Raw genomic sequence first — 16,782 nt, forward strand, 5'->3', positions numbered from 1 at the left:
TTCTGCTGGGGGAGGGAGTGGGATTAACACAAAGGAACATCCAACGACCACAAGCCGCACAGTACCGGCTGCACTGATTAATGTTTGTTTGTCCCTCTTCTTCAAATCAGCTTAGTAATGCTCACAGTCAAAGAAATGGAGGATTGTGCACCACAGAAGATGGTCACATGACCCATCTAGTCTGTACTTTTGACCAGCAATCCAGTTAGTCCCACTCCTTCCCCTGTGTCCCACAATTTCTCCTTTGGGCATTTATTCTCTTTTGAAAGTTACTATGGAATCTGATCCCACTGTCCTTTCGAGCCGTGTGTTCCACAGCACTAACAATTATTGCATAAAAATAATCTGATTGCCTGTCAGTTCACCGGGGTGATGCCTTTCACAGTGGAATATGTTCAGCCTCTGGAAAGAATGGCCACAGGGTGAGGCACCAAAGGACTGTTCGTGCTCAAGGAGGTTTCAAGCGGCTAAGCAAGAGAGCGAAACAGTCAGGGTAGAGCGGGGGGAGAGGACAGAGTGTCGGTGAGGGGGGTTGGGAGAATAATTATGGCATTTACACTTCAATGTTCGATTTCTTTTTAAAATCCTGCAGGCAGGATTCACCTGCTGCCTAACCCTAAAACGAGTGAAAAGGCAATATGCCTGCAGCACAGTGATAAAATCTGATCACAATAGGAATCTAGGAGAACCTGGTTTGATTCCTCAATTAACCAAGCCTGATTCAACCAGAGCTCACTTAACAACATATCCTACTATATCTGACAGTACAGTAATTAGTGAGAGGGGCACTTCAATTAGCTACAACCAATTAATGCCTGCTTGTCAGAGTGATGGACAATTATATTAAGTGACAGGAAAATCTGGCTGGTAAAATGGAAGGTCGATTATGGGACTTACCAGACTTGACATATGGTCTGTGATTGGTTTGTTGGGGTAATTTAGTACATTCTGAAACTGGCACTGGGGAAGATGCCATTTAAAATCGTTCCTTTGGACATTTTTAAAATTTATTTTTCAGCTCTCCTGAAAGACCAATTGGTAAATGGCTCAGCCACAAGTGTGAAATGAGGTCATTCTGAGCGGAGCTGGTTCATTCCAGGCGAAAGCGGGTCAGTCTGGGTGGAACTAGGTCAATCCGGCCGGAACTGGACTGCAGGCCAGGAGGATCCTGATCTTAAGATAAAAGCAAAAAACTGCGGATGCTGGAAATCCAAAACAAAAACAGAAATACCTGGAAAAACTCAGCAGGTTTAACAGCATCTGCGGAGAGGAGCACAGCTAACGTTTTGAGTCCGAATGACCCTTCAACAGAACTAAGGAAACAAAGAAAAGAGGTGAAATATAAGCTGGTTCAAGGGGGGCGTGGGACAGGTAGAGCTGGATAGAGGGACAGTGATAGGTGGAGATAACCAAAAGATAGCATAGACAAAAGGACAAAGAGGTGTTGAAGGTGGTGATATTATCTAAGGAATGTGCTAATAGGTGACATTAAGGGTAGAAAGCAGGACAAGTGGTACAGATAGCCCTAGTGGGGGGGTGGTGTGGGGGGAAAGGATCGAAACAGGCTAAAAGGTAGAGATAAAACAATGGATGGAAATACATTTAAAAATAATGGAAATAGGTGGAAAAAGAAAAATCTATATAAATTATTGGAAAAAAGGGGGAATCGGAAAGGGACTGGGGATGGAGGAGAGAGCTAGATCATGAACTCTCTCATACGGACTCGAAACGTTAACTGTGTTCCTCTCCGCAGATGCTGTCAGACCTGCTGAGTTTTTCCAGGTATTTCTGTTTTTTGTTTAGGATCCTGATCTTGGTCTTCACGCTGTGCCGAGTGAATTGTCTCTGTTGGTCAACAGCCAGACACTAAATCAGGTCTAGCTGTTTCTGGGAGAGATCGTAGCATTAAAATCAGGCTGAGGATATTCTCTGAATTTCTACAGTGAGTGGATGAAGACTGGATCCAGCTTGCCTACGATGCCCTACGTTGTTGAATTGCCTTTTAACATTCAGGGTCTAAGCTCACACATGAAGCTTGCCCACCTAGTTTTTCTATTGGAGGGAAGGCTGCAGCAGCCAGCAACCCTTCTCCACTGAAATTCTACCCTTGCAAATAATCTTTTCATTAACAAGGTTCTATTGCCTTAAACAAACTGACTTTGCCGTCCATTCCTACCCTGGAGAAAGCCAACTCGATATTGTACTGAATTAACCCCTGTAGTGGGTTGGGGGAGAAGCTCCAGGGCCTGGATGCTCCCCTGCCCGTCGGACAGGTGCCATCGGCGGGCCCCGGAGCAGCCGGGAAGCGGGTCCCTGACCGCGATCGACCCCCACCCCCCCCCCCGCCGGCCGCAATTTCACGCTGCGCTGGTCAATCAACGGGCAGCGAGTGTGAAAGGCCCAGCGCTGCCGGGGTGGGGGCTGGGAAGAGGGCAGGTGATGACCTCACCGCGGGCGGGGTGGGGTGAGCGCCACGAGAAAGCCCCCAGAAGGCAGAGAGCTGCCTCTGGGTGGGAGGGGGGGGTGTGGTCTGCAGACCTGCAAATAACAATATAAAGCATTAAAAAAAAAGCTGCACAACATGTCCACGTCTCACAACCAAGCGCCATAAAACCAGGTCTCATATAACAATGCTGTCCCCCAGATATCTCTTCTTATTTTATTTCCTTAACGGAGATTCCATCCGGCCCTTGGATGAGGTTTTGTGAAAAATGTAGAGGCCGCCCGGCCGATTCGCCATAAGGTTGGGACGGGTCTTGAAAACTCACGTTCAGATTGCGCCTGCGTGCTTCTGACTACCGCGCTCGCTCGCTGAGTGAAATATCGTGTGAGTGTGCCGTGATATTGGAATGCTTGCCCGACGTCATCTCGCCCGATTTTATGCCCGATCGGGCGTGTGCCCACCCGCGGGGGCATAAAACCCTGCCCCAGCTATTTGTTTATTCTTTTGTGGAATGTGGGCTTCACTGGCGAGGTCAGCATTTGTTGCCCATCCCCAATTGCCTTTGAACTAACTGGCTTGTTAGGCCATTTAAGAATCATCCACGTTGCTGCGGGTCTGGAGCCACATATAGGCCAGACCAGGTAAGGATGGCAGATTTCTTTCCCTAAAGGGCATTAGTGAGCCAGATGGGTATTTGCAACAACCGGTGATAGTTTCATGGTTACCATTACTGAGACTGGTTTTCAATTCCAGGGTTTTTTTTGTAATGAATTGAAATTAAATTTTCCATGGTAACGTTTGGGCCTGTGATTTGGACCAGGGATTTGAACCCGTGTCCACTCGAGTTTTAGTCTGGGCCTGTGGATTCCTGGCCCACTTCACCACCATCACCCCATTAATCACAGCTCTCGCTGTGCCCGATTCCTGGATGGAGGTGCCCTCAGCGAGGCAAGGACAACACAACTGTTCACACGGCTGGGAAAATATTTTCAGTTCTGACCAAGGTGCCATGGGTTTAAATAGCAGGCGCTGACAGTCCTGACTGGGGTCTGCTGAGATGGTGGCAGAAAGTCAGAGGCAAAACACACACACTCACAATGAGCACACCCACTCACAATGAGCACACCCACTCACAATGAGCACACCCACTCACAATGAGCACACACACTCACAATGAGCACACACACTCACAATGAGCACACACACTCACAATGAGCACACCCACTCACAATGAGCACACCCACTCACAATGAGCACACACACTCACAATGAGCACACCCACTCACAATGAGCACACACACTCACAATGAGCACACACACTCACAATGAGCACACACACTCACAATGAGCACACATACTCACAATGAGCACACACACTCACAATGAGCACACACACTCACAATGAGCACACACACTCACATGCACCGCACACCCACACGCAACACATGCTCACATGCAATGTGCACTTACACGCAACACACACAAACACGCCACACACACAAACACGCCACACACACTCACATACAACACACACTCACACACATTCACACACGATGCACATTCGAGTCCACATGAAACACTCACACACTCACTCTTACACGCACACACAACACTTACATATAAATACATAGACAACACACAGGTTCTCAAACACACAACATAGACACACACTCACATATACACTCACACACAACACTTACACAAATGCATGCCCACAGAGTCAGGGACACACGTAGGCATAGGGAATCACACAGACAGGTAGAAAGATAGATGCACAGAGAGAGAGAGAAACATGCACACAGATAAAAAGAGAATTGTAGAGAGAGGACAGAGAGAAAAACACAAACAGGCAGGCAACACACGCAGACATAGAACAAGAGAATGTCATTCATATACACATCAAGGCTGCAAATCCCAGTGCAGTACTGAGAGGGTACTGCACTGTCAGAGGTGCTGTGTTTCAGATGAGACATTAAACCGAGGTCCTGTTTGCCCTTTCAGGTGGATGTAAAAGATCTCATGATGCTATTTTGAAGAACAGCAGGGAAGTTCTTCCCAGTGTCCTGTCAAATATTTATCCCTCAATCAACATCTCTTAAAACAGATTATTTGGTCATTATTACATTACAGTTTGTGGGATCTTGCTTTGCGCAAATTGGTTGCCGTGCTTCCTACATTACAACAGTGACTACACTTCAAAAAGTACTTCATTGGTTGTAAAGTTTCTTGTTATTCATTCATGGGATGTGAGCTTCACTGGCTTGGTCAGCATTTATTGCCCATCCCGAGTTATCCTTGAGAAGATGGTTGTGAGAACTGAGTGTCTTGCTCGGCCATTTCAGAGGGCATTTTTAAGAGTCAACCACATTGCTGCGGGTCTGGAGTCACATGTAGGTCAGACCAGGTAAGGATGGCAGATTTCCTTCCCTAAAGGACATTAGCGAACCAGCTAGGTTTTCACAACAATGGCTTCATGGTCATCATTAGACTTTTAATTCCAGATTTTTATTGAATTCAAATTTCACCATCACGGCGGGATTCAAACCCGGGTCCCCAGAGCATTACCCTGGGTCTCTGGATTACTAGTCCAGTGACAATATCCACTAAACTATCGCCCCCCTTATGCCAGCACCTCTTCCAAGTGGTTTGGGATGCCCTAAGGTCTTGAAAGGTGCTATATAAATGAAAGTCTTTTTATGCTAATCTGGAAACTGTCAACAACTGTCTTCCATTAGCAAGCACAATAACAACAATTTGCATGTATGTAGTGCCCTTAATGTCTCAATAAAATGCCTTAAAGTACTTCACGGAAGAGTTACCTGAAAATATTCAACATCGAAACACATGAGCAGTAAATTAGAAAGGTCAGGAAATATAACCTATTTTAGAATGATCAGTGTGTCTCCAGTGAAGGGAGTGAAGTTGTGTTTTCAGCATTATCTCATTTGTTAAACAATGGCCCCATTACAGGATTGCCCTGGACCCAGTTATTGCAAGTGTAGTAGGTATCAGGAGCCCAAATCTGTGTAAAGTAATTCATTTCAAACACCCTCCTTCAGCAGATGTTCCCTGAGCTGCTGTGACACGCAGTCTCTCCTTTGAAGATTTATCAACAGCCTCCCTCATGTCTGGTATGAATTTCACATTCCACACTTATCTGACACAACCACGGTTACATTAATCACTCCTGTAAAAAAAAACTGCTTTTGTACAGAAACCTGCCACGTGTGCAGTAGAACTACATAAGAGAAGAGATTATTCAACCACTGTCAAGCTCCTGAGTGAGTTGGTTTTACAAACCAGATTCAATGCCTGGTTCATGCTTGGTCTCAGCCCAGTGCAGTATTGAGAGAGTGCTGCATTGTTGGATTTGCAGTCTTTTGGATCAGACATGTGCCTAAGGCCTCAACTATCCTCTCAGGAGATTGTAAATGGCACCATTTCAAAGAAGAGCAGTGAATTCTCCCCAATGTTCTGGGCTTGAGAGGGGAAAAATATCAGGCAGGGCTTCTGCTCCTGATCATTGTCTATTGATTCCTGCAGGAAGTATGTACAGCTCACCATTGTCAAGGATTGGACTGAGTCCATGGTTGAACAGGCAGCACAATATTCACTGTGTACACTCACACAGGAGGAATGGCCACTTGGGTAAGTTACCAGTATACCTGGTTCCCATGGACCTGTACCCTAACACCTGATTCTAAAGAAACTGTACCTCAAAATCTGGCCCCAATGAACTGTACCTCAATACCTGGGCCCCAGTGAACATATCTCAATACCTGGGCCCCAATGAACTATACTTGATGAATCAAAGGCCTCAGAAGTCGAAAGGAGGAATATTAGTGTAGAAAGAAGATGCATTTGACAGAGCCAGGACAATAACACAGAATCCCATCTTAATCTTATTACTCTCATGGACTGTCTCCCTTTGGGACTACAGTGTCCCAGCCTAACAAACATACAGTTTCCATGGCTCCACAGCGTGTGAAGTCTGCCATAACTCACACTTCCACTGTCAGGATCATGAGGAAAACATCATGAGAGATGAGCTGCCTACACCCGATTTAGAGTTTAGGATACAAATCTCACGGTTTAGAGGTCAGGGAACTTTCTCAATCTGCGCCTGCCTTCCCTATTCATTCAGGACGCTTCGGTGAATGCAGATATTGGGAGGACAAGGGGTTGAATGGCATTCTCTATCAACCTCAGATCAGGAAGATTCAATGTGCGGAGTTTTACAGCCCCTCCTGCTGGTGGGATTTTCCACTGCTGCTGAAGTCAATGCGTAACTGGAGAGATGGTGCAGGAGGGAGGGCTTCAGATTTCTGGGACATTGGGACCAATTCTGGGGGTGATGGGATCTGTACAAGCCGGACAGTCTACATCTGAACAGGACCGGGATGAATGTCCCTGCAGGGAGATTTGTTAGTGTTGCTGGGGTGGGTTTAAACTAGATTGGCGGGGCTTGGGAACCTGAGGGCAGATGCAGATAGGATAAATTCAGAGCAGGGAATGGGAGACAGAAAATTAGTGAGTGACTCTGAAAGACAGAAGAAGCAACGGTTTACAGCAGAGGAATTTGACGATTTATTTGGTATTTATTTAAATGCAAGGAGTATAGCAAACAAAGCCAATGAGCTGAGGGCACAGATAGACTCATGGCAGCATGATCTCATTGTTATAATGGAAACTTGGCTTAAAGAGGGGTAAAAATGGCAGCTCAACCTCCTGGATAGAGGGTGTTCAGACAGGATAGGGAGGGAGCTAAAAAAGGTTGGGGGTGTAGCATTATTGGTTAAAGAATCGATTAAAGCTGTGAGGAGGGATGATATACTAAATGAATCATCAAATGAGGCCAAAATAAAAGCAAAATACTGCAGATGCTGGAAATCTGAAACAAAAACAAAAATAGCTGGAAAAATTCAGCAGGTCTGACAGCCAAATGAGGCCATATGGGTTGAGCTCAGGAATAAAAAGGGGGCAGCCACACTACTAGGAGTGTACTAAAGGCCCCCAAATTGTGAGAGGGTTTAGAAGAGCAAATACTTAGGGCAAATTTCTGAGTACAAAAATAATAGGGCAATAATAGTTGAGGACTTCAATTAACCTAATATCAACTGAGATACAAACTGTGCAATAGGCACAGAGGGCACAAAATTTCTTGAACTGCATTCAAGAGAACTTTTTCAGCCAGCATGGAACACGTCCAGTGAGAGGGGGCCTAATTCTAGAGTTAGTCTTAGGAAATGAAGCTGGGCAAGTAGGTGAAGTAGCAGTGGGGGACTATTTTGGAGATAGTGACCATAATACAGTTAAATTTAATATAATTATGGAAAGGATAAAGATAGAACAGGAGTAAAAGTCTAAATTGGGGAAAGACAAATTTTACGAAGCTAAGAGGTGACCTGGTAGAAGTGGACTGGTTAAAGCTACTTGAGGGGAAATCAGTGACCGACCAGTGGGGAGGGGGGGGGGCATTCAAAAGTGAGATTCTATAGGCACAGTGTAGACAGGTCCCGACAAAGAAAAAGGGCAGTGCTGCCAAATCTAGAACCCCCTGGTATACAAGGTGGGACAAAGCTGAGAAAGAAAGCTTATGACAGTCACACGAAACTTAATACTGCAGAGGAGTATAGAAAGTACAGGGGTGAAGAGAAAAGGTAATTAGGAAAGCAAAGAGAGGATATGAAAAAATATTGGCAGGTAAGATCAAAGAAAACCCAAATATGTTTTACCGGTACATTAAGAGGCAAGAGAATAACTAAAGGAAAGGATAGGGCCGATCAGAGATGTACGTGGCAACTTGTGCTCTGATGCTGAAGATGTGGGCAGGGTTCTCAACGGGCAGAATTTTACACCCCACAGGTGGGCGCGGGCCTGACCTGACTGGGCATAAAATAGCGAGCGTGCGATGATGTTGGGCAGCGTCCCGGCGTCAACGCCCAATCGCGCGATATTTCAGTCGGCGAGCGCACACTAGAGTCAGGATCTCGCCCGCCGACAATCACGAGGCCTATTAAGGCCATTGAAGTATTAATTAAGAGAGTTTTTTCGCTGCCCGTCCAACCTTATGGTTGGCAGGCGGGCAAATCGGCCAGGCGGCCTTTGCATTTTTGAGGAAACCTCATCCACGGGCGGGATGAGGTTTCTGACATTAATTTTAAAAAATGTTTTGATGTAATTTTTATTATGTATGTGAGTGAGTCCAATGTGGGAACATTTTTCTTTTAGAATTCCCAAATCTTTAATTTTGATTTTAAAATTCCTCAGCTCCCCGAGGCAGTTCTTTGTCTTCAGGGGACTTTCATCGCGTGCTCACCCCGTGCCGGCGCAGGCTTCAGCGTTTGCCCTCTTCCTGCCCCCACCCCGGCAGGTGCTGAGCCCTTCAGTTCACGTTTCACACAGTCTGGCCGTCAATTGACCATCCAGCGTGGAATCACAGTCAGGTGCCAATCGCGGGCGACGGACCGTTTCACGGACACTCCCGGGTCCACCCACCTCACCTGCCCGATGACCCGAAAATCCACCCAATGTGTACTTTGTCTCTGTCTTCACTAAGGAGAGGGATGAAGCGCATATTCCAGTTAAAGAGGAGTGTGAAATATTAGATACAATAAGCATGGTGAGAGAGGAAGTACTGGAGGGACTAACATCCTGGAAGATGGATAAGTCACCAGGGCCTGATGGTTTGTATCCCATGCTGTTAAAGGAAGCTAGGGAGGAAATAGCAGGTGCTCTGAGGATCATTTTCCAATCCTTACTAGAAACAGGCGAGGTTCCAGAGGACTGGAGATCTGTGAATGTTGTTTTAAAAAGGGTATGAGGGATAGAACAAATAATTACAGGCTGGTCAGTCTGACTTCGGTGGTGGGCAAATTATTAGAATCAATTCTGAGAGATAGGATAAACTGTCACTTAGAAAGGAACAGAAAAGGGACAGTCAGCATGGTTTTGTTAGGGAAAGGTCGTATCTTACTAATAAAATTTTTTGAGGGAGTAACAAGGAGGATTGATGAGGGTAGTGTAGTGGATGTTGTCTACATTGATTTTAGTAAGGCATTTGACAAGGTCCCACATGGCAGTCTGGTCAGCAAAGTAAAAGCTCATGGGATACAGGGGAATGTGGCGAGTTGGATCCAAAATTGGCTCAGTGACAGGAAACAAAGGGTAATGGTTGATGGATGCTTTTGCGAATGGAAAACGGTTTCCGGTGGTGCTCCACAGGCCTCAGCGTTGGGTCCCTTGCTGTTTGTTGAATATATTAATGATTTTAACTTAAATGTGGGTGTCATGATTGGGAAATTTGCAGATGACACAAAAATTGGCTGTGTAGTTGATAGTGAAGAGGATAGCTGTTGTCTCCAGAATGGTATCAGTGGTTTGGTTGAGTGGGTGGAAAAGTGGCAAATGGAATTCAATCCGGAGAAGTGTGAGGTAATTGGGGAGGGCAAACAAAGCAAGGGAATACACAATAAATGGGACGATATTAGGAGGGGTAGAGGAAATGAGGGACCTTGGAGTGCAAATTCACAGGTCCCTGAAGATGGCAGGACAGGTAGATAAGGTGGTTAAAAAAAAGCATATAGAATGCTTTCCTTTATTGGATGAGGTATAGAACCCAAAAGCAGGGATGTAATGATGGAACGGTATAAAACGCTGGTTAGGCCACAGCTGGAATTTTGTGTACAGTTCTGGTCACTACATTACAGGAAGAACATAGCTGCTCTGGACAGAGTATAGAGGAGATTTACAAGAATGTCACCAGGGCTTGAAAATTACAGCTGTGAGGAAAGATTGAATAGGGTAGAGTTGTTTTCCTTGGAACTGAGAAGGCTGATGGGTGACCTGATTGATGTGTACAAGATTATCAGGGACCTGGATAGAGTAGACGGGGTGCCCTGTTTCCCTAGCAGAGAGGTCAGTTACCAGATTTAAGGTGATTGGTTGAAGGATCAGAGGGGACATGAGAAGAAACTTCTTCACCCAGTGGGTGGTGGGTGTTTGGGATTTGCTGCCTGGTTTGGTGGTGGAGGCAGAAACCCTCAACTTATTTAAAAGGAAACTGAAGTGCTGTAACCTGAATGGCTACAGGCCAGGTGCTGGAAGATGGGATTGGATTGGGCAGATAGTTATTTAATAGTTTCATTTTTGGCCAGCGCAGACACAATGGCCTCTTTCTGTGCTGTAACATTTCTAATGGTTTTTCAGATGGCAGCTGTTAATTCTGCTGTTCTCATTCACACCTCCTCTAGACCACTTCTGATCCTTGTTCCATTACCATCCCCTTTTTTTTTTATCCATTCATGGGATGTGGGCGTCACTGGCTAGGCCAGCATTTATTGCCCATCCCTAATTGCCCTTGTTCAGAGGGCAACTTTAAGAGTCAACCGTAAGAACCAGATTTCCTTCCCTAAAGGACATTAATGAACCAGATGGGTTTTTACAACAATCGACAATGGTTTCCTGGTCATCATCAGACTTTTAATTCCAGATTTTTAATGAATTCAAATTTCGCCATCTGCTGTGGTGGGATTCGAACCCATGTCCCCAGGGCATTACCCTGGGTCTCTGCAATACTAGTACAGTAATAATACCACTATGTCACCGCTTTCCCCTTGCATCATCATTCCATTTAATCTCTCTTCCCCTCCAGCCGAACACAGACCTTCCCCTTTTCTCTAACCTCTTACCTCTTTCCAGTTCCTGTGACAGGTCAATGACTTGAAACGTTAACTCCTGGCGGAATTGTCTCCCCTGAAGCGTGACAGGCCGGGGAATTTAAGTTGGCGTGAGGCCAGAAATCAGTTTCCTGATGTTGGGATTAACTTTTGAAATTTTGTTTTTGGGACTTTAAAGGCGGGTCAAGTTTCCTGATGAGCAATGTTGGGTAGTCACTTTGCGTGAGTTAGCATGTCATGCATGTCATTAAAAGACCACCTCACTAGAATTAAGCTCCCCCTCCAAATGAAGTCCCCCCGCCAATCAGAAATTGGAGTGTTCAGTTCTACGACGGCATGTAAATAGCGCGTGCCTGGCGAGATAGACTTTTTCCATGATCAGCAGTGAGTTGCTGCTGCATTCTCCTCTTTAGAGAGCGTCTGTAAATGCCGGCCCATGCTGGAGAACGGGTGGTGGCAGTGCAAGTTGTGTGGAGGATGACCAAGGAAGGGAGGGAAGGGTTAGCGGGGAAGGATGGAGCAGTGGCCGGGCAAAGGTGGAAGGCTGACTGGTGCCTTTTAAATATGGCGTCCAGACCTTCAACCTCATGAGGTAACAGCAGGGACGGCGACTTCCTGCCTGCCCCGGCCGTGAGAAGCGATTAGCTCCTCACGGATGCTGAGCTAACCAGCACGGGATCACGCAAGTTCAGCCATCCCACACCCCCCTCAGCGGGAATTGCTCCTACTCCCGCCCGCCACCAAACTTCGACTTCAGAGCGCAAGATTCCATCCTCTGTTTCTCTCTCTCCACAGATGCTGCCTGGCCTGCTGATTGTTCCCAACCTTTTCTGTTTATATTTAACTCCAAAAATTGCAAGAGTGAATACAGAAATTATGATTCCCATTGCATGTATGATCTCCATCTGCCAAATACAGTTTTCTTTATTCTTTCGTGGGTGTCACTGGTAATGCCAGCATTTGTTGTCCATCCCTAATTGCCCTTGAACTGAGTTTCTTGCTAGGCCATTTCAAAGGGTAGTTAACAGTCAACTACATTTCATGTAGACCAGGTAAGGACAGCAGTATTCCTTCCCTAAAGGGCAATAATGGACCAGTTGGGTTTCGACAACAATCAATGATAGTTTCATGGTCACCATTACTGAGACTAGGTTTCCATTCCAAATGCATGAATTGAATTCCAATTCCAATAGCTGACGTGGTGGGATTTGAATCCTTGTCCCCAGGGAATTAGCCTATGGTCTCTGGATTACTTGTCCACCGACATTACCACTACACCACCATATCCCCAACTCAGGGCCAAACAGCATTCAAAATATGTGGGAAACTGGTCCTGAATGGGTGAACTGGGGGATGTTTGGAGTCAAACTTCTTCAAGAAAATCATCTTGGGATCCTGTACTTGAGTAATTTGAGAAATAAAGTGCAATGAGTGTAATGTTCTCGGGAGGATCAGGTGACTTATTATTCCCAAAGTTTTGCACACTGGGGGTTTTCCTCACCACATGCCTGGGCCTGTTGTAGATTGATTATTATGGTTAGTCAATAGCTTCATTATTGTTGTATCATGTGACTGGCTAGGTAGACCTTGGTCTTTTAATTGTCTTTATAACACTTCAATTCTTAAAATCCTAGTTTTCAAATCCCTCCATGGCCTGGACCCTCTCTATCACCTCCCCCAGATGCACAACCTTCTGAGATCTCTGTGCTCTTTCAACTCTGGTCTCTTGAACATCCCCAATTTGACCACTCTACCATTCGTGGTTGAGCGTTCAGCTGCCTGGTCTCTGAGCTCTGAATTCTCACCCTGAACCTCTCCACTTCTTTCATCCTTATTTAAGACGCTCATTAAAAACTTATCTCTTTGACCAAGCTTTTGATCGCCTGCTCTAATATCTCCTTGTGTGACTCAGTCTCATTTTTTTTCTATAATTCTGCTGTGAAGTGCCTCAGGATGCTTTATTACATTAAAGGTGCTATAAAAATACAAGTTGTTGTTGTCTACCTCCCCCCCACCCCCCCAAAAGAGCGCTCACAGGATTTTTGGATGAAAGGCAGATATCTTGGCAATCTTGTAGGTTCTTAGAATTTCTGTGCAGGCCTCCCTCACAGACATCAAGAATTCCCCAGCATTCCCTTTTCAAATACCTCGACAACCACATCAGCTCAGAATAAGAAATGTTCGGGAGGAGGGGGCGCGGGCCGTTCTGTGTCGCATTTACCAGCATTTACCCCTGTACTAGCTACACACAGGCGTTTCCAATTCTACAAATCACTTGGTGATGGGTGAGAGAGGGAGGGAGGTGGGCGATTTAATTGTTTGCACAGCAAATCTCTCGGGGGCTCTGGGAACCTGGGTTCACACAGAAGTCAGAGTGAGTTGGCTGATGGGCTCCCTGGCGGAATGACATTTAAATCCATTTCAATGCGTTTCCCACAGTGTGAGGTAATCCACAATACGGCAAACATCATATAAAAAAAAATCATTTTCAGCTCTAAAGTGTTGGCGAGGAAAGAAAAGGTTTACTGTGTTTTAACGAGGTTTAAAATGTCATTGAGTTAAAGTGGGCGGAACTTTTCTGGCTGACCCTCTGCTCCCCTGCTCAAAATTCTCCTCCATTCTGAAACTTTTTACTATTAATCCACAATAGTGTTGGCAACTCGGACTGGATGTATTCCAAGAAGTTTCATCACATGATCCCCCCTCCCCACCCCCCTCCACCACAATGTCAGTGGTTAATTCTTTTAAGGAGCCAACACAGGGCGTAGTGGTATTGTCACTGAATTAGTATTCCAGCGGCCCAGGGTAACACTCTGCTGGCCCAGGTTTGAATCCCACCATGGCAGATGGTGAAATTTGAATTCAATAAAAAAAAATCTGCAATTACAAGTCCAATGGTGACCATTCAGCCACTGCTGGTTCCCTTCAGGGAAGGAAATCCGCCGTTCTTACCTGGTCTGGTCTATATGTGACTCCAGACCTACAGTAATGCGGTCGAATCTTAACCACCCTCTGAAATGGCCAAGCAAGCCACTCAGTTGTATCAAACTGCTAAAAGCTGAAAAGGAATGAAACCAGACAGACCACCCGGCATCGACCAAGGCACTGGAAACGACAACGGCAAACTCAGCCCTGTCAACCCTGCAGAGTCCTCCTTACTAACATCTGGGAGCTAGTGCCAAAATTGGACTAGTTAAGCAAAAGTCTGACATAGGCATACTCATGGAATCATATCTTACAGATAATGTCCCAGACACCATCATGACCATCCTTGGGTAAGTCCTGTCCCACCAGCAGGACAGACTCAGCAGAGGTGGTGGCACAGTGGTATACAGTCAGGAGAGAGTTGCTCTGATAGTCTTCAACATCGACTCCAGATGCCATGAAGCCTCATGGCATCGTGGGCAAGGAAATCTTCTGCAGATTACCACGTACTGACCCCCTTCAACTGATGAGTCAGTGCTCCTCCATGTTGAACATGGTGGAACCAACAAGAGGGAAAAACTCACTTGACCTCATCCTCACCAACCTGCCTCCCACAGCCATGACAGTGTCAGTAGGAATTACCACCGCACAGTCATTGTGGAGATGAAATCCTGTCTTCACAATGAGGCTACCCTCCATCGTGTTGTGTACCACTACCACCATGCTCAATGGGATAGATTTCGAACAGATCCAGCAAGTCAAGACTAGGAAACAATGCAGCACTGTGGGACATCGGCAGCAGCAGGATTGTACTCAACCACAATCTGTATCCTCATGGTCCGGCATATCCCCCACTCTACCATTACTATCAAGCCTGGGCATCAACACTGGTTCAATGAAGAGTGCAGGAGGGCATGCCAGGAGCAGCACCAGGTAAACCTAAAAATGAGGTGTCAACCTGGTGAAGCTACAGCACAGGACTACCTGCGTGCCAAACAGCATAAGCAGCAGTAGTAGACACAGCTAAGTGATTCCACAACCAATGAATCAGATCTAAGTTCTGCAATCCTGCCATGTCCAGTCGTGAATGGCGGTGGACAATTAAACAACTCACTGGAGGAGGATGCTCCACAAATATCCCCATCCTTAATGATGGGCAAGCCCAGCACATCAGTGCAAAAGATAAGGCTGAAGCACTTGCAACAATCTTCAACCAGAAGTGTCGAGTGGATGATCCATCTCGGCCTCCTCCAGGAGTCCCGAACATCACAGATACCAGTCTTCAGCCAATTCGATTCACTCCACGTGATATCAAGAAACTGCTAAAGGCACTGGACACTTCAAAGGCTATGGGCTCTGACAATATCCAGCAATAGGGTTGCGCTCCAGAATTTGCCGCGCTCCAGCCAAGCTGTTCAGGTACAGGTACAAAACCGGTATCTATCCAGTAATGTGGAAAATTGTACAGCTTTGTCCAGTACACAAATATCAGGACAAATCCGACCCAACCAATTACTGCCCCATCAGTCTACTCTCCATCGTTAGTAAAGTGATGGAAGGGGTCATCAACAGTGCTATCAATTAGCACTTGCTTAGCAATAACCTGCTTACTGATGCCCAGTTTGGGTTCCACCAGAGTCACTCAGCTCCTGACCTCGTTACAGCCTTGGTTCAAACATGGACAAAAGAGCTGAACTCCAGAGGTGAAGTGACAGTGACTGCCCTTGACATCAAGGCCGCATTTGACCAAGTCAGGCATCAAGGAGCCCGGGCAAAACTGGAGTCAATGGGAATCAGGGGTTGGAGTCTCCGCTGGTTGGAGTCATACCTAGCACAAAGGAAGATGGCTGTGGTTGTTGGAGGTCGATCATCTCAGTTCCAGGACATCACATCAAGGCAGATTTCCTTCTCTAAAGGGAATAGGCAGTGTTGAATGGTCATCATTTGACATTTAATTGCAGATTTTTTTATCGAATTCAAATTTCACCATCTGCCATGGCGGGATTCAGAGCATTACCCTAGGTCGCTGGAGTACAAATTCAGGGTAGAAACATACCAAAACATAACAAATAGGTGCAGGAGTAAGTCAGTCAGCCTTTTGCACCTGCTCCACCATTCAACATGATCACGGCTGATTCTCTATCTCAATATCATACTCCCATGCTCTCCCCCTACCCCTTGACGCCTTTAGAGTCCAGAAATCTATCTATTTCCTTCACGGCCTTGTGGGGTAGAGAATTCCACACATTCACCACCCTCTGAGTGAAGGAGTTTCTCCTCGGCCCAACCATCTTCAGTTGCTTCATTAATGACTCTCCTTCCATCATAAGGTCAGAAGTGGGATATTCGCTAGTGATTGCACAATGTTCAATGCCATTCGCGACTCCTCAGATACCGAAGCAGTCTATGCCCAAATGCAGAAACACCTCGACAATATCCAGCCTTGGGTTGACAAGTGGCAAATAACATGCCAGGCAATGACCATCTCCAACATGAAAGAAACTAACCATCCCCCCATTCAAGGGTGTTACCATCGCTGAATCCCCCACTATGGACATCCTGGGAGTTGCCATTGACCAGAAACTGAGCTGGACTAACCATATAAATACTGTGGCTACAAGAGCAGGTCAGAGGCTAGGAATCCTGCGACGAGTAACTCACCCCCTGACTCCCCAAAGCCTGTCCACCATCTACAAGGCACAAGTCAGGAGTGTAATAGAATACTCCCCACTTGCC

The 16,782-nt window shown here is 46.1% G+C and overlaps 1 protein-coding gene across 8 annotated transcripts in view; it reads right to left on the reverse strand.

Moving 5' to 3' along the window:
- The window catches only part of LOC121269665 (pleckstrin homology-like domain family B member 1), a 331,530-nt gene that overhangs the window by 132,158 nt on the left and 182,590 nt on the right, over window positions 1-16,782 (reverse strand). The window lies entirely within an intron of this gene.

The sequence above is a fragment of the Carcharodon carcharias genome, chromosome 25 (assembly GCF_017639515.1).
Source record: "Carcharodon carcharias isolate sCarCar2 chromosome 25, sCarCar2.pri, whole genome shotgun sequence".
NCBI classification, from domain to species: Eukaryota; Metazoa; Chordata; class Chondrichthyes; order Lamniformes; family Lamnidae; genus Carcharodon; species Carcharodon carcharias.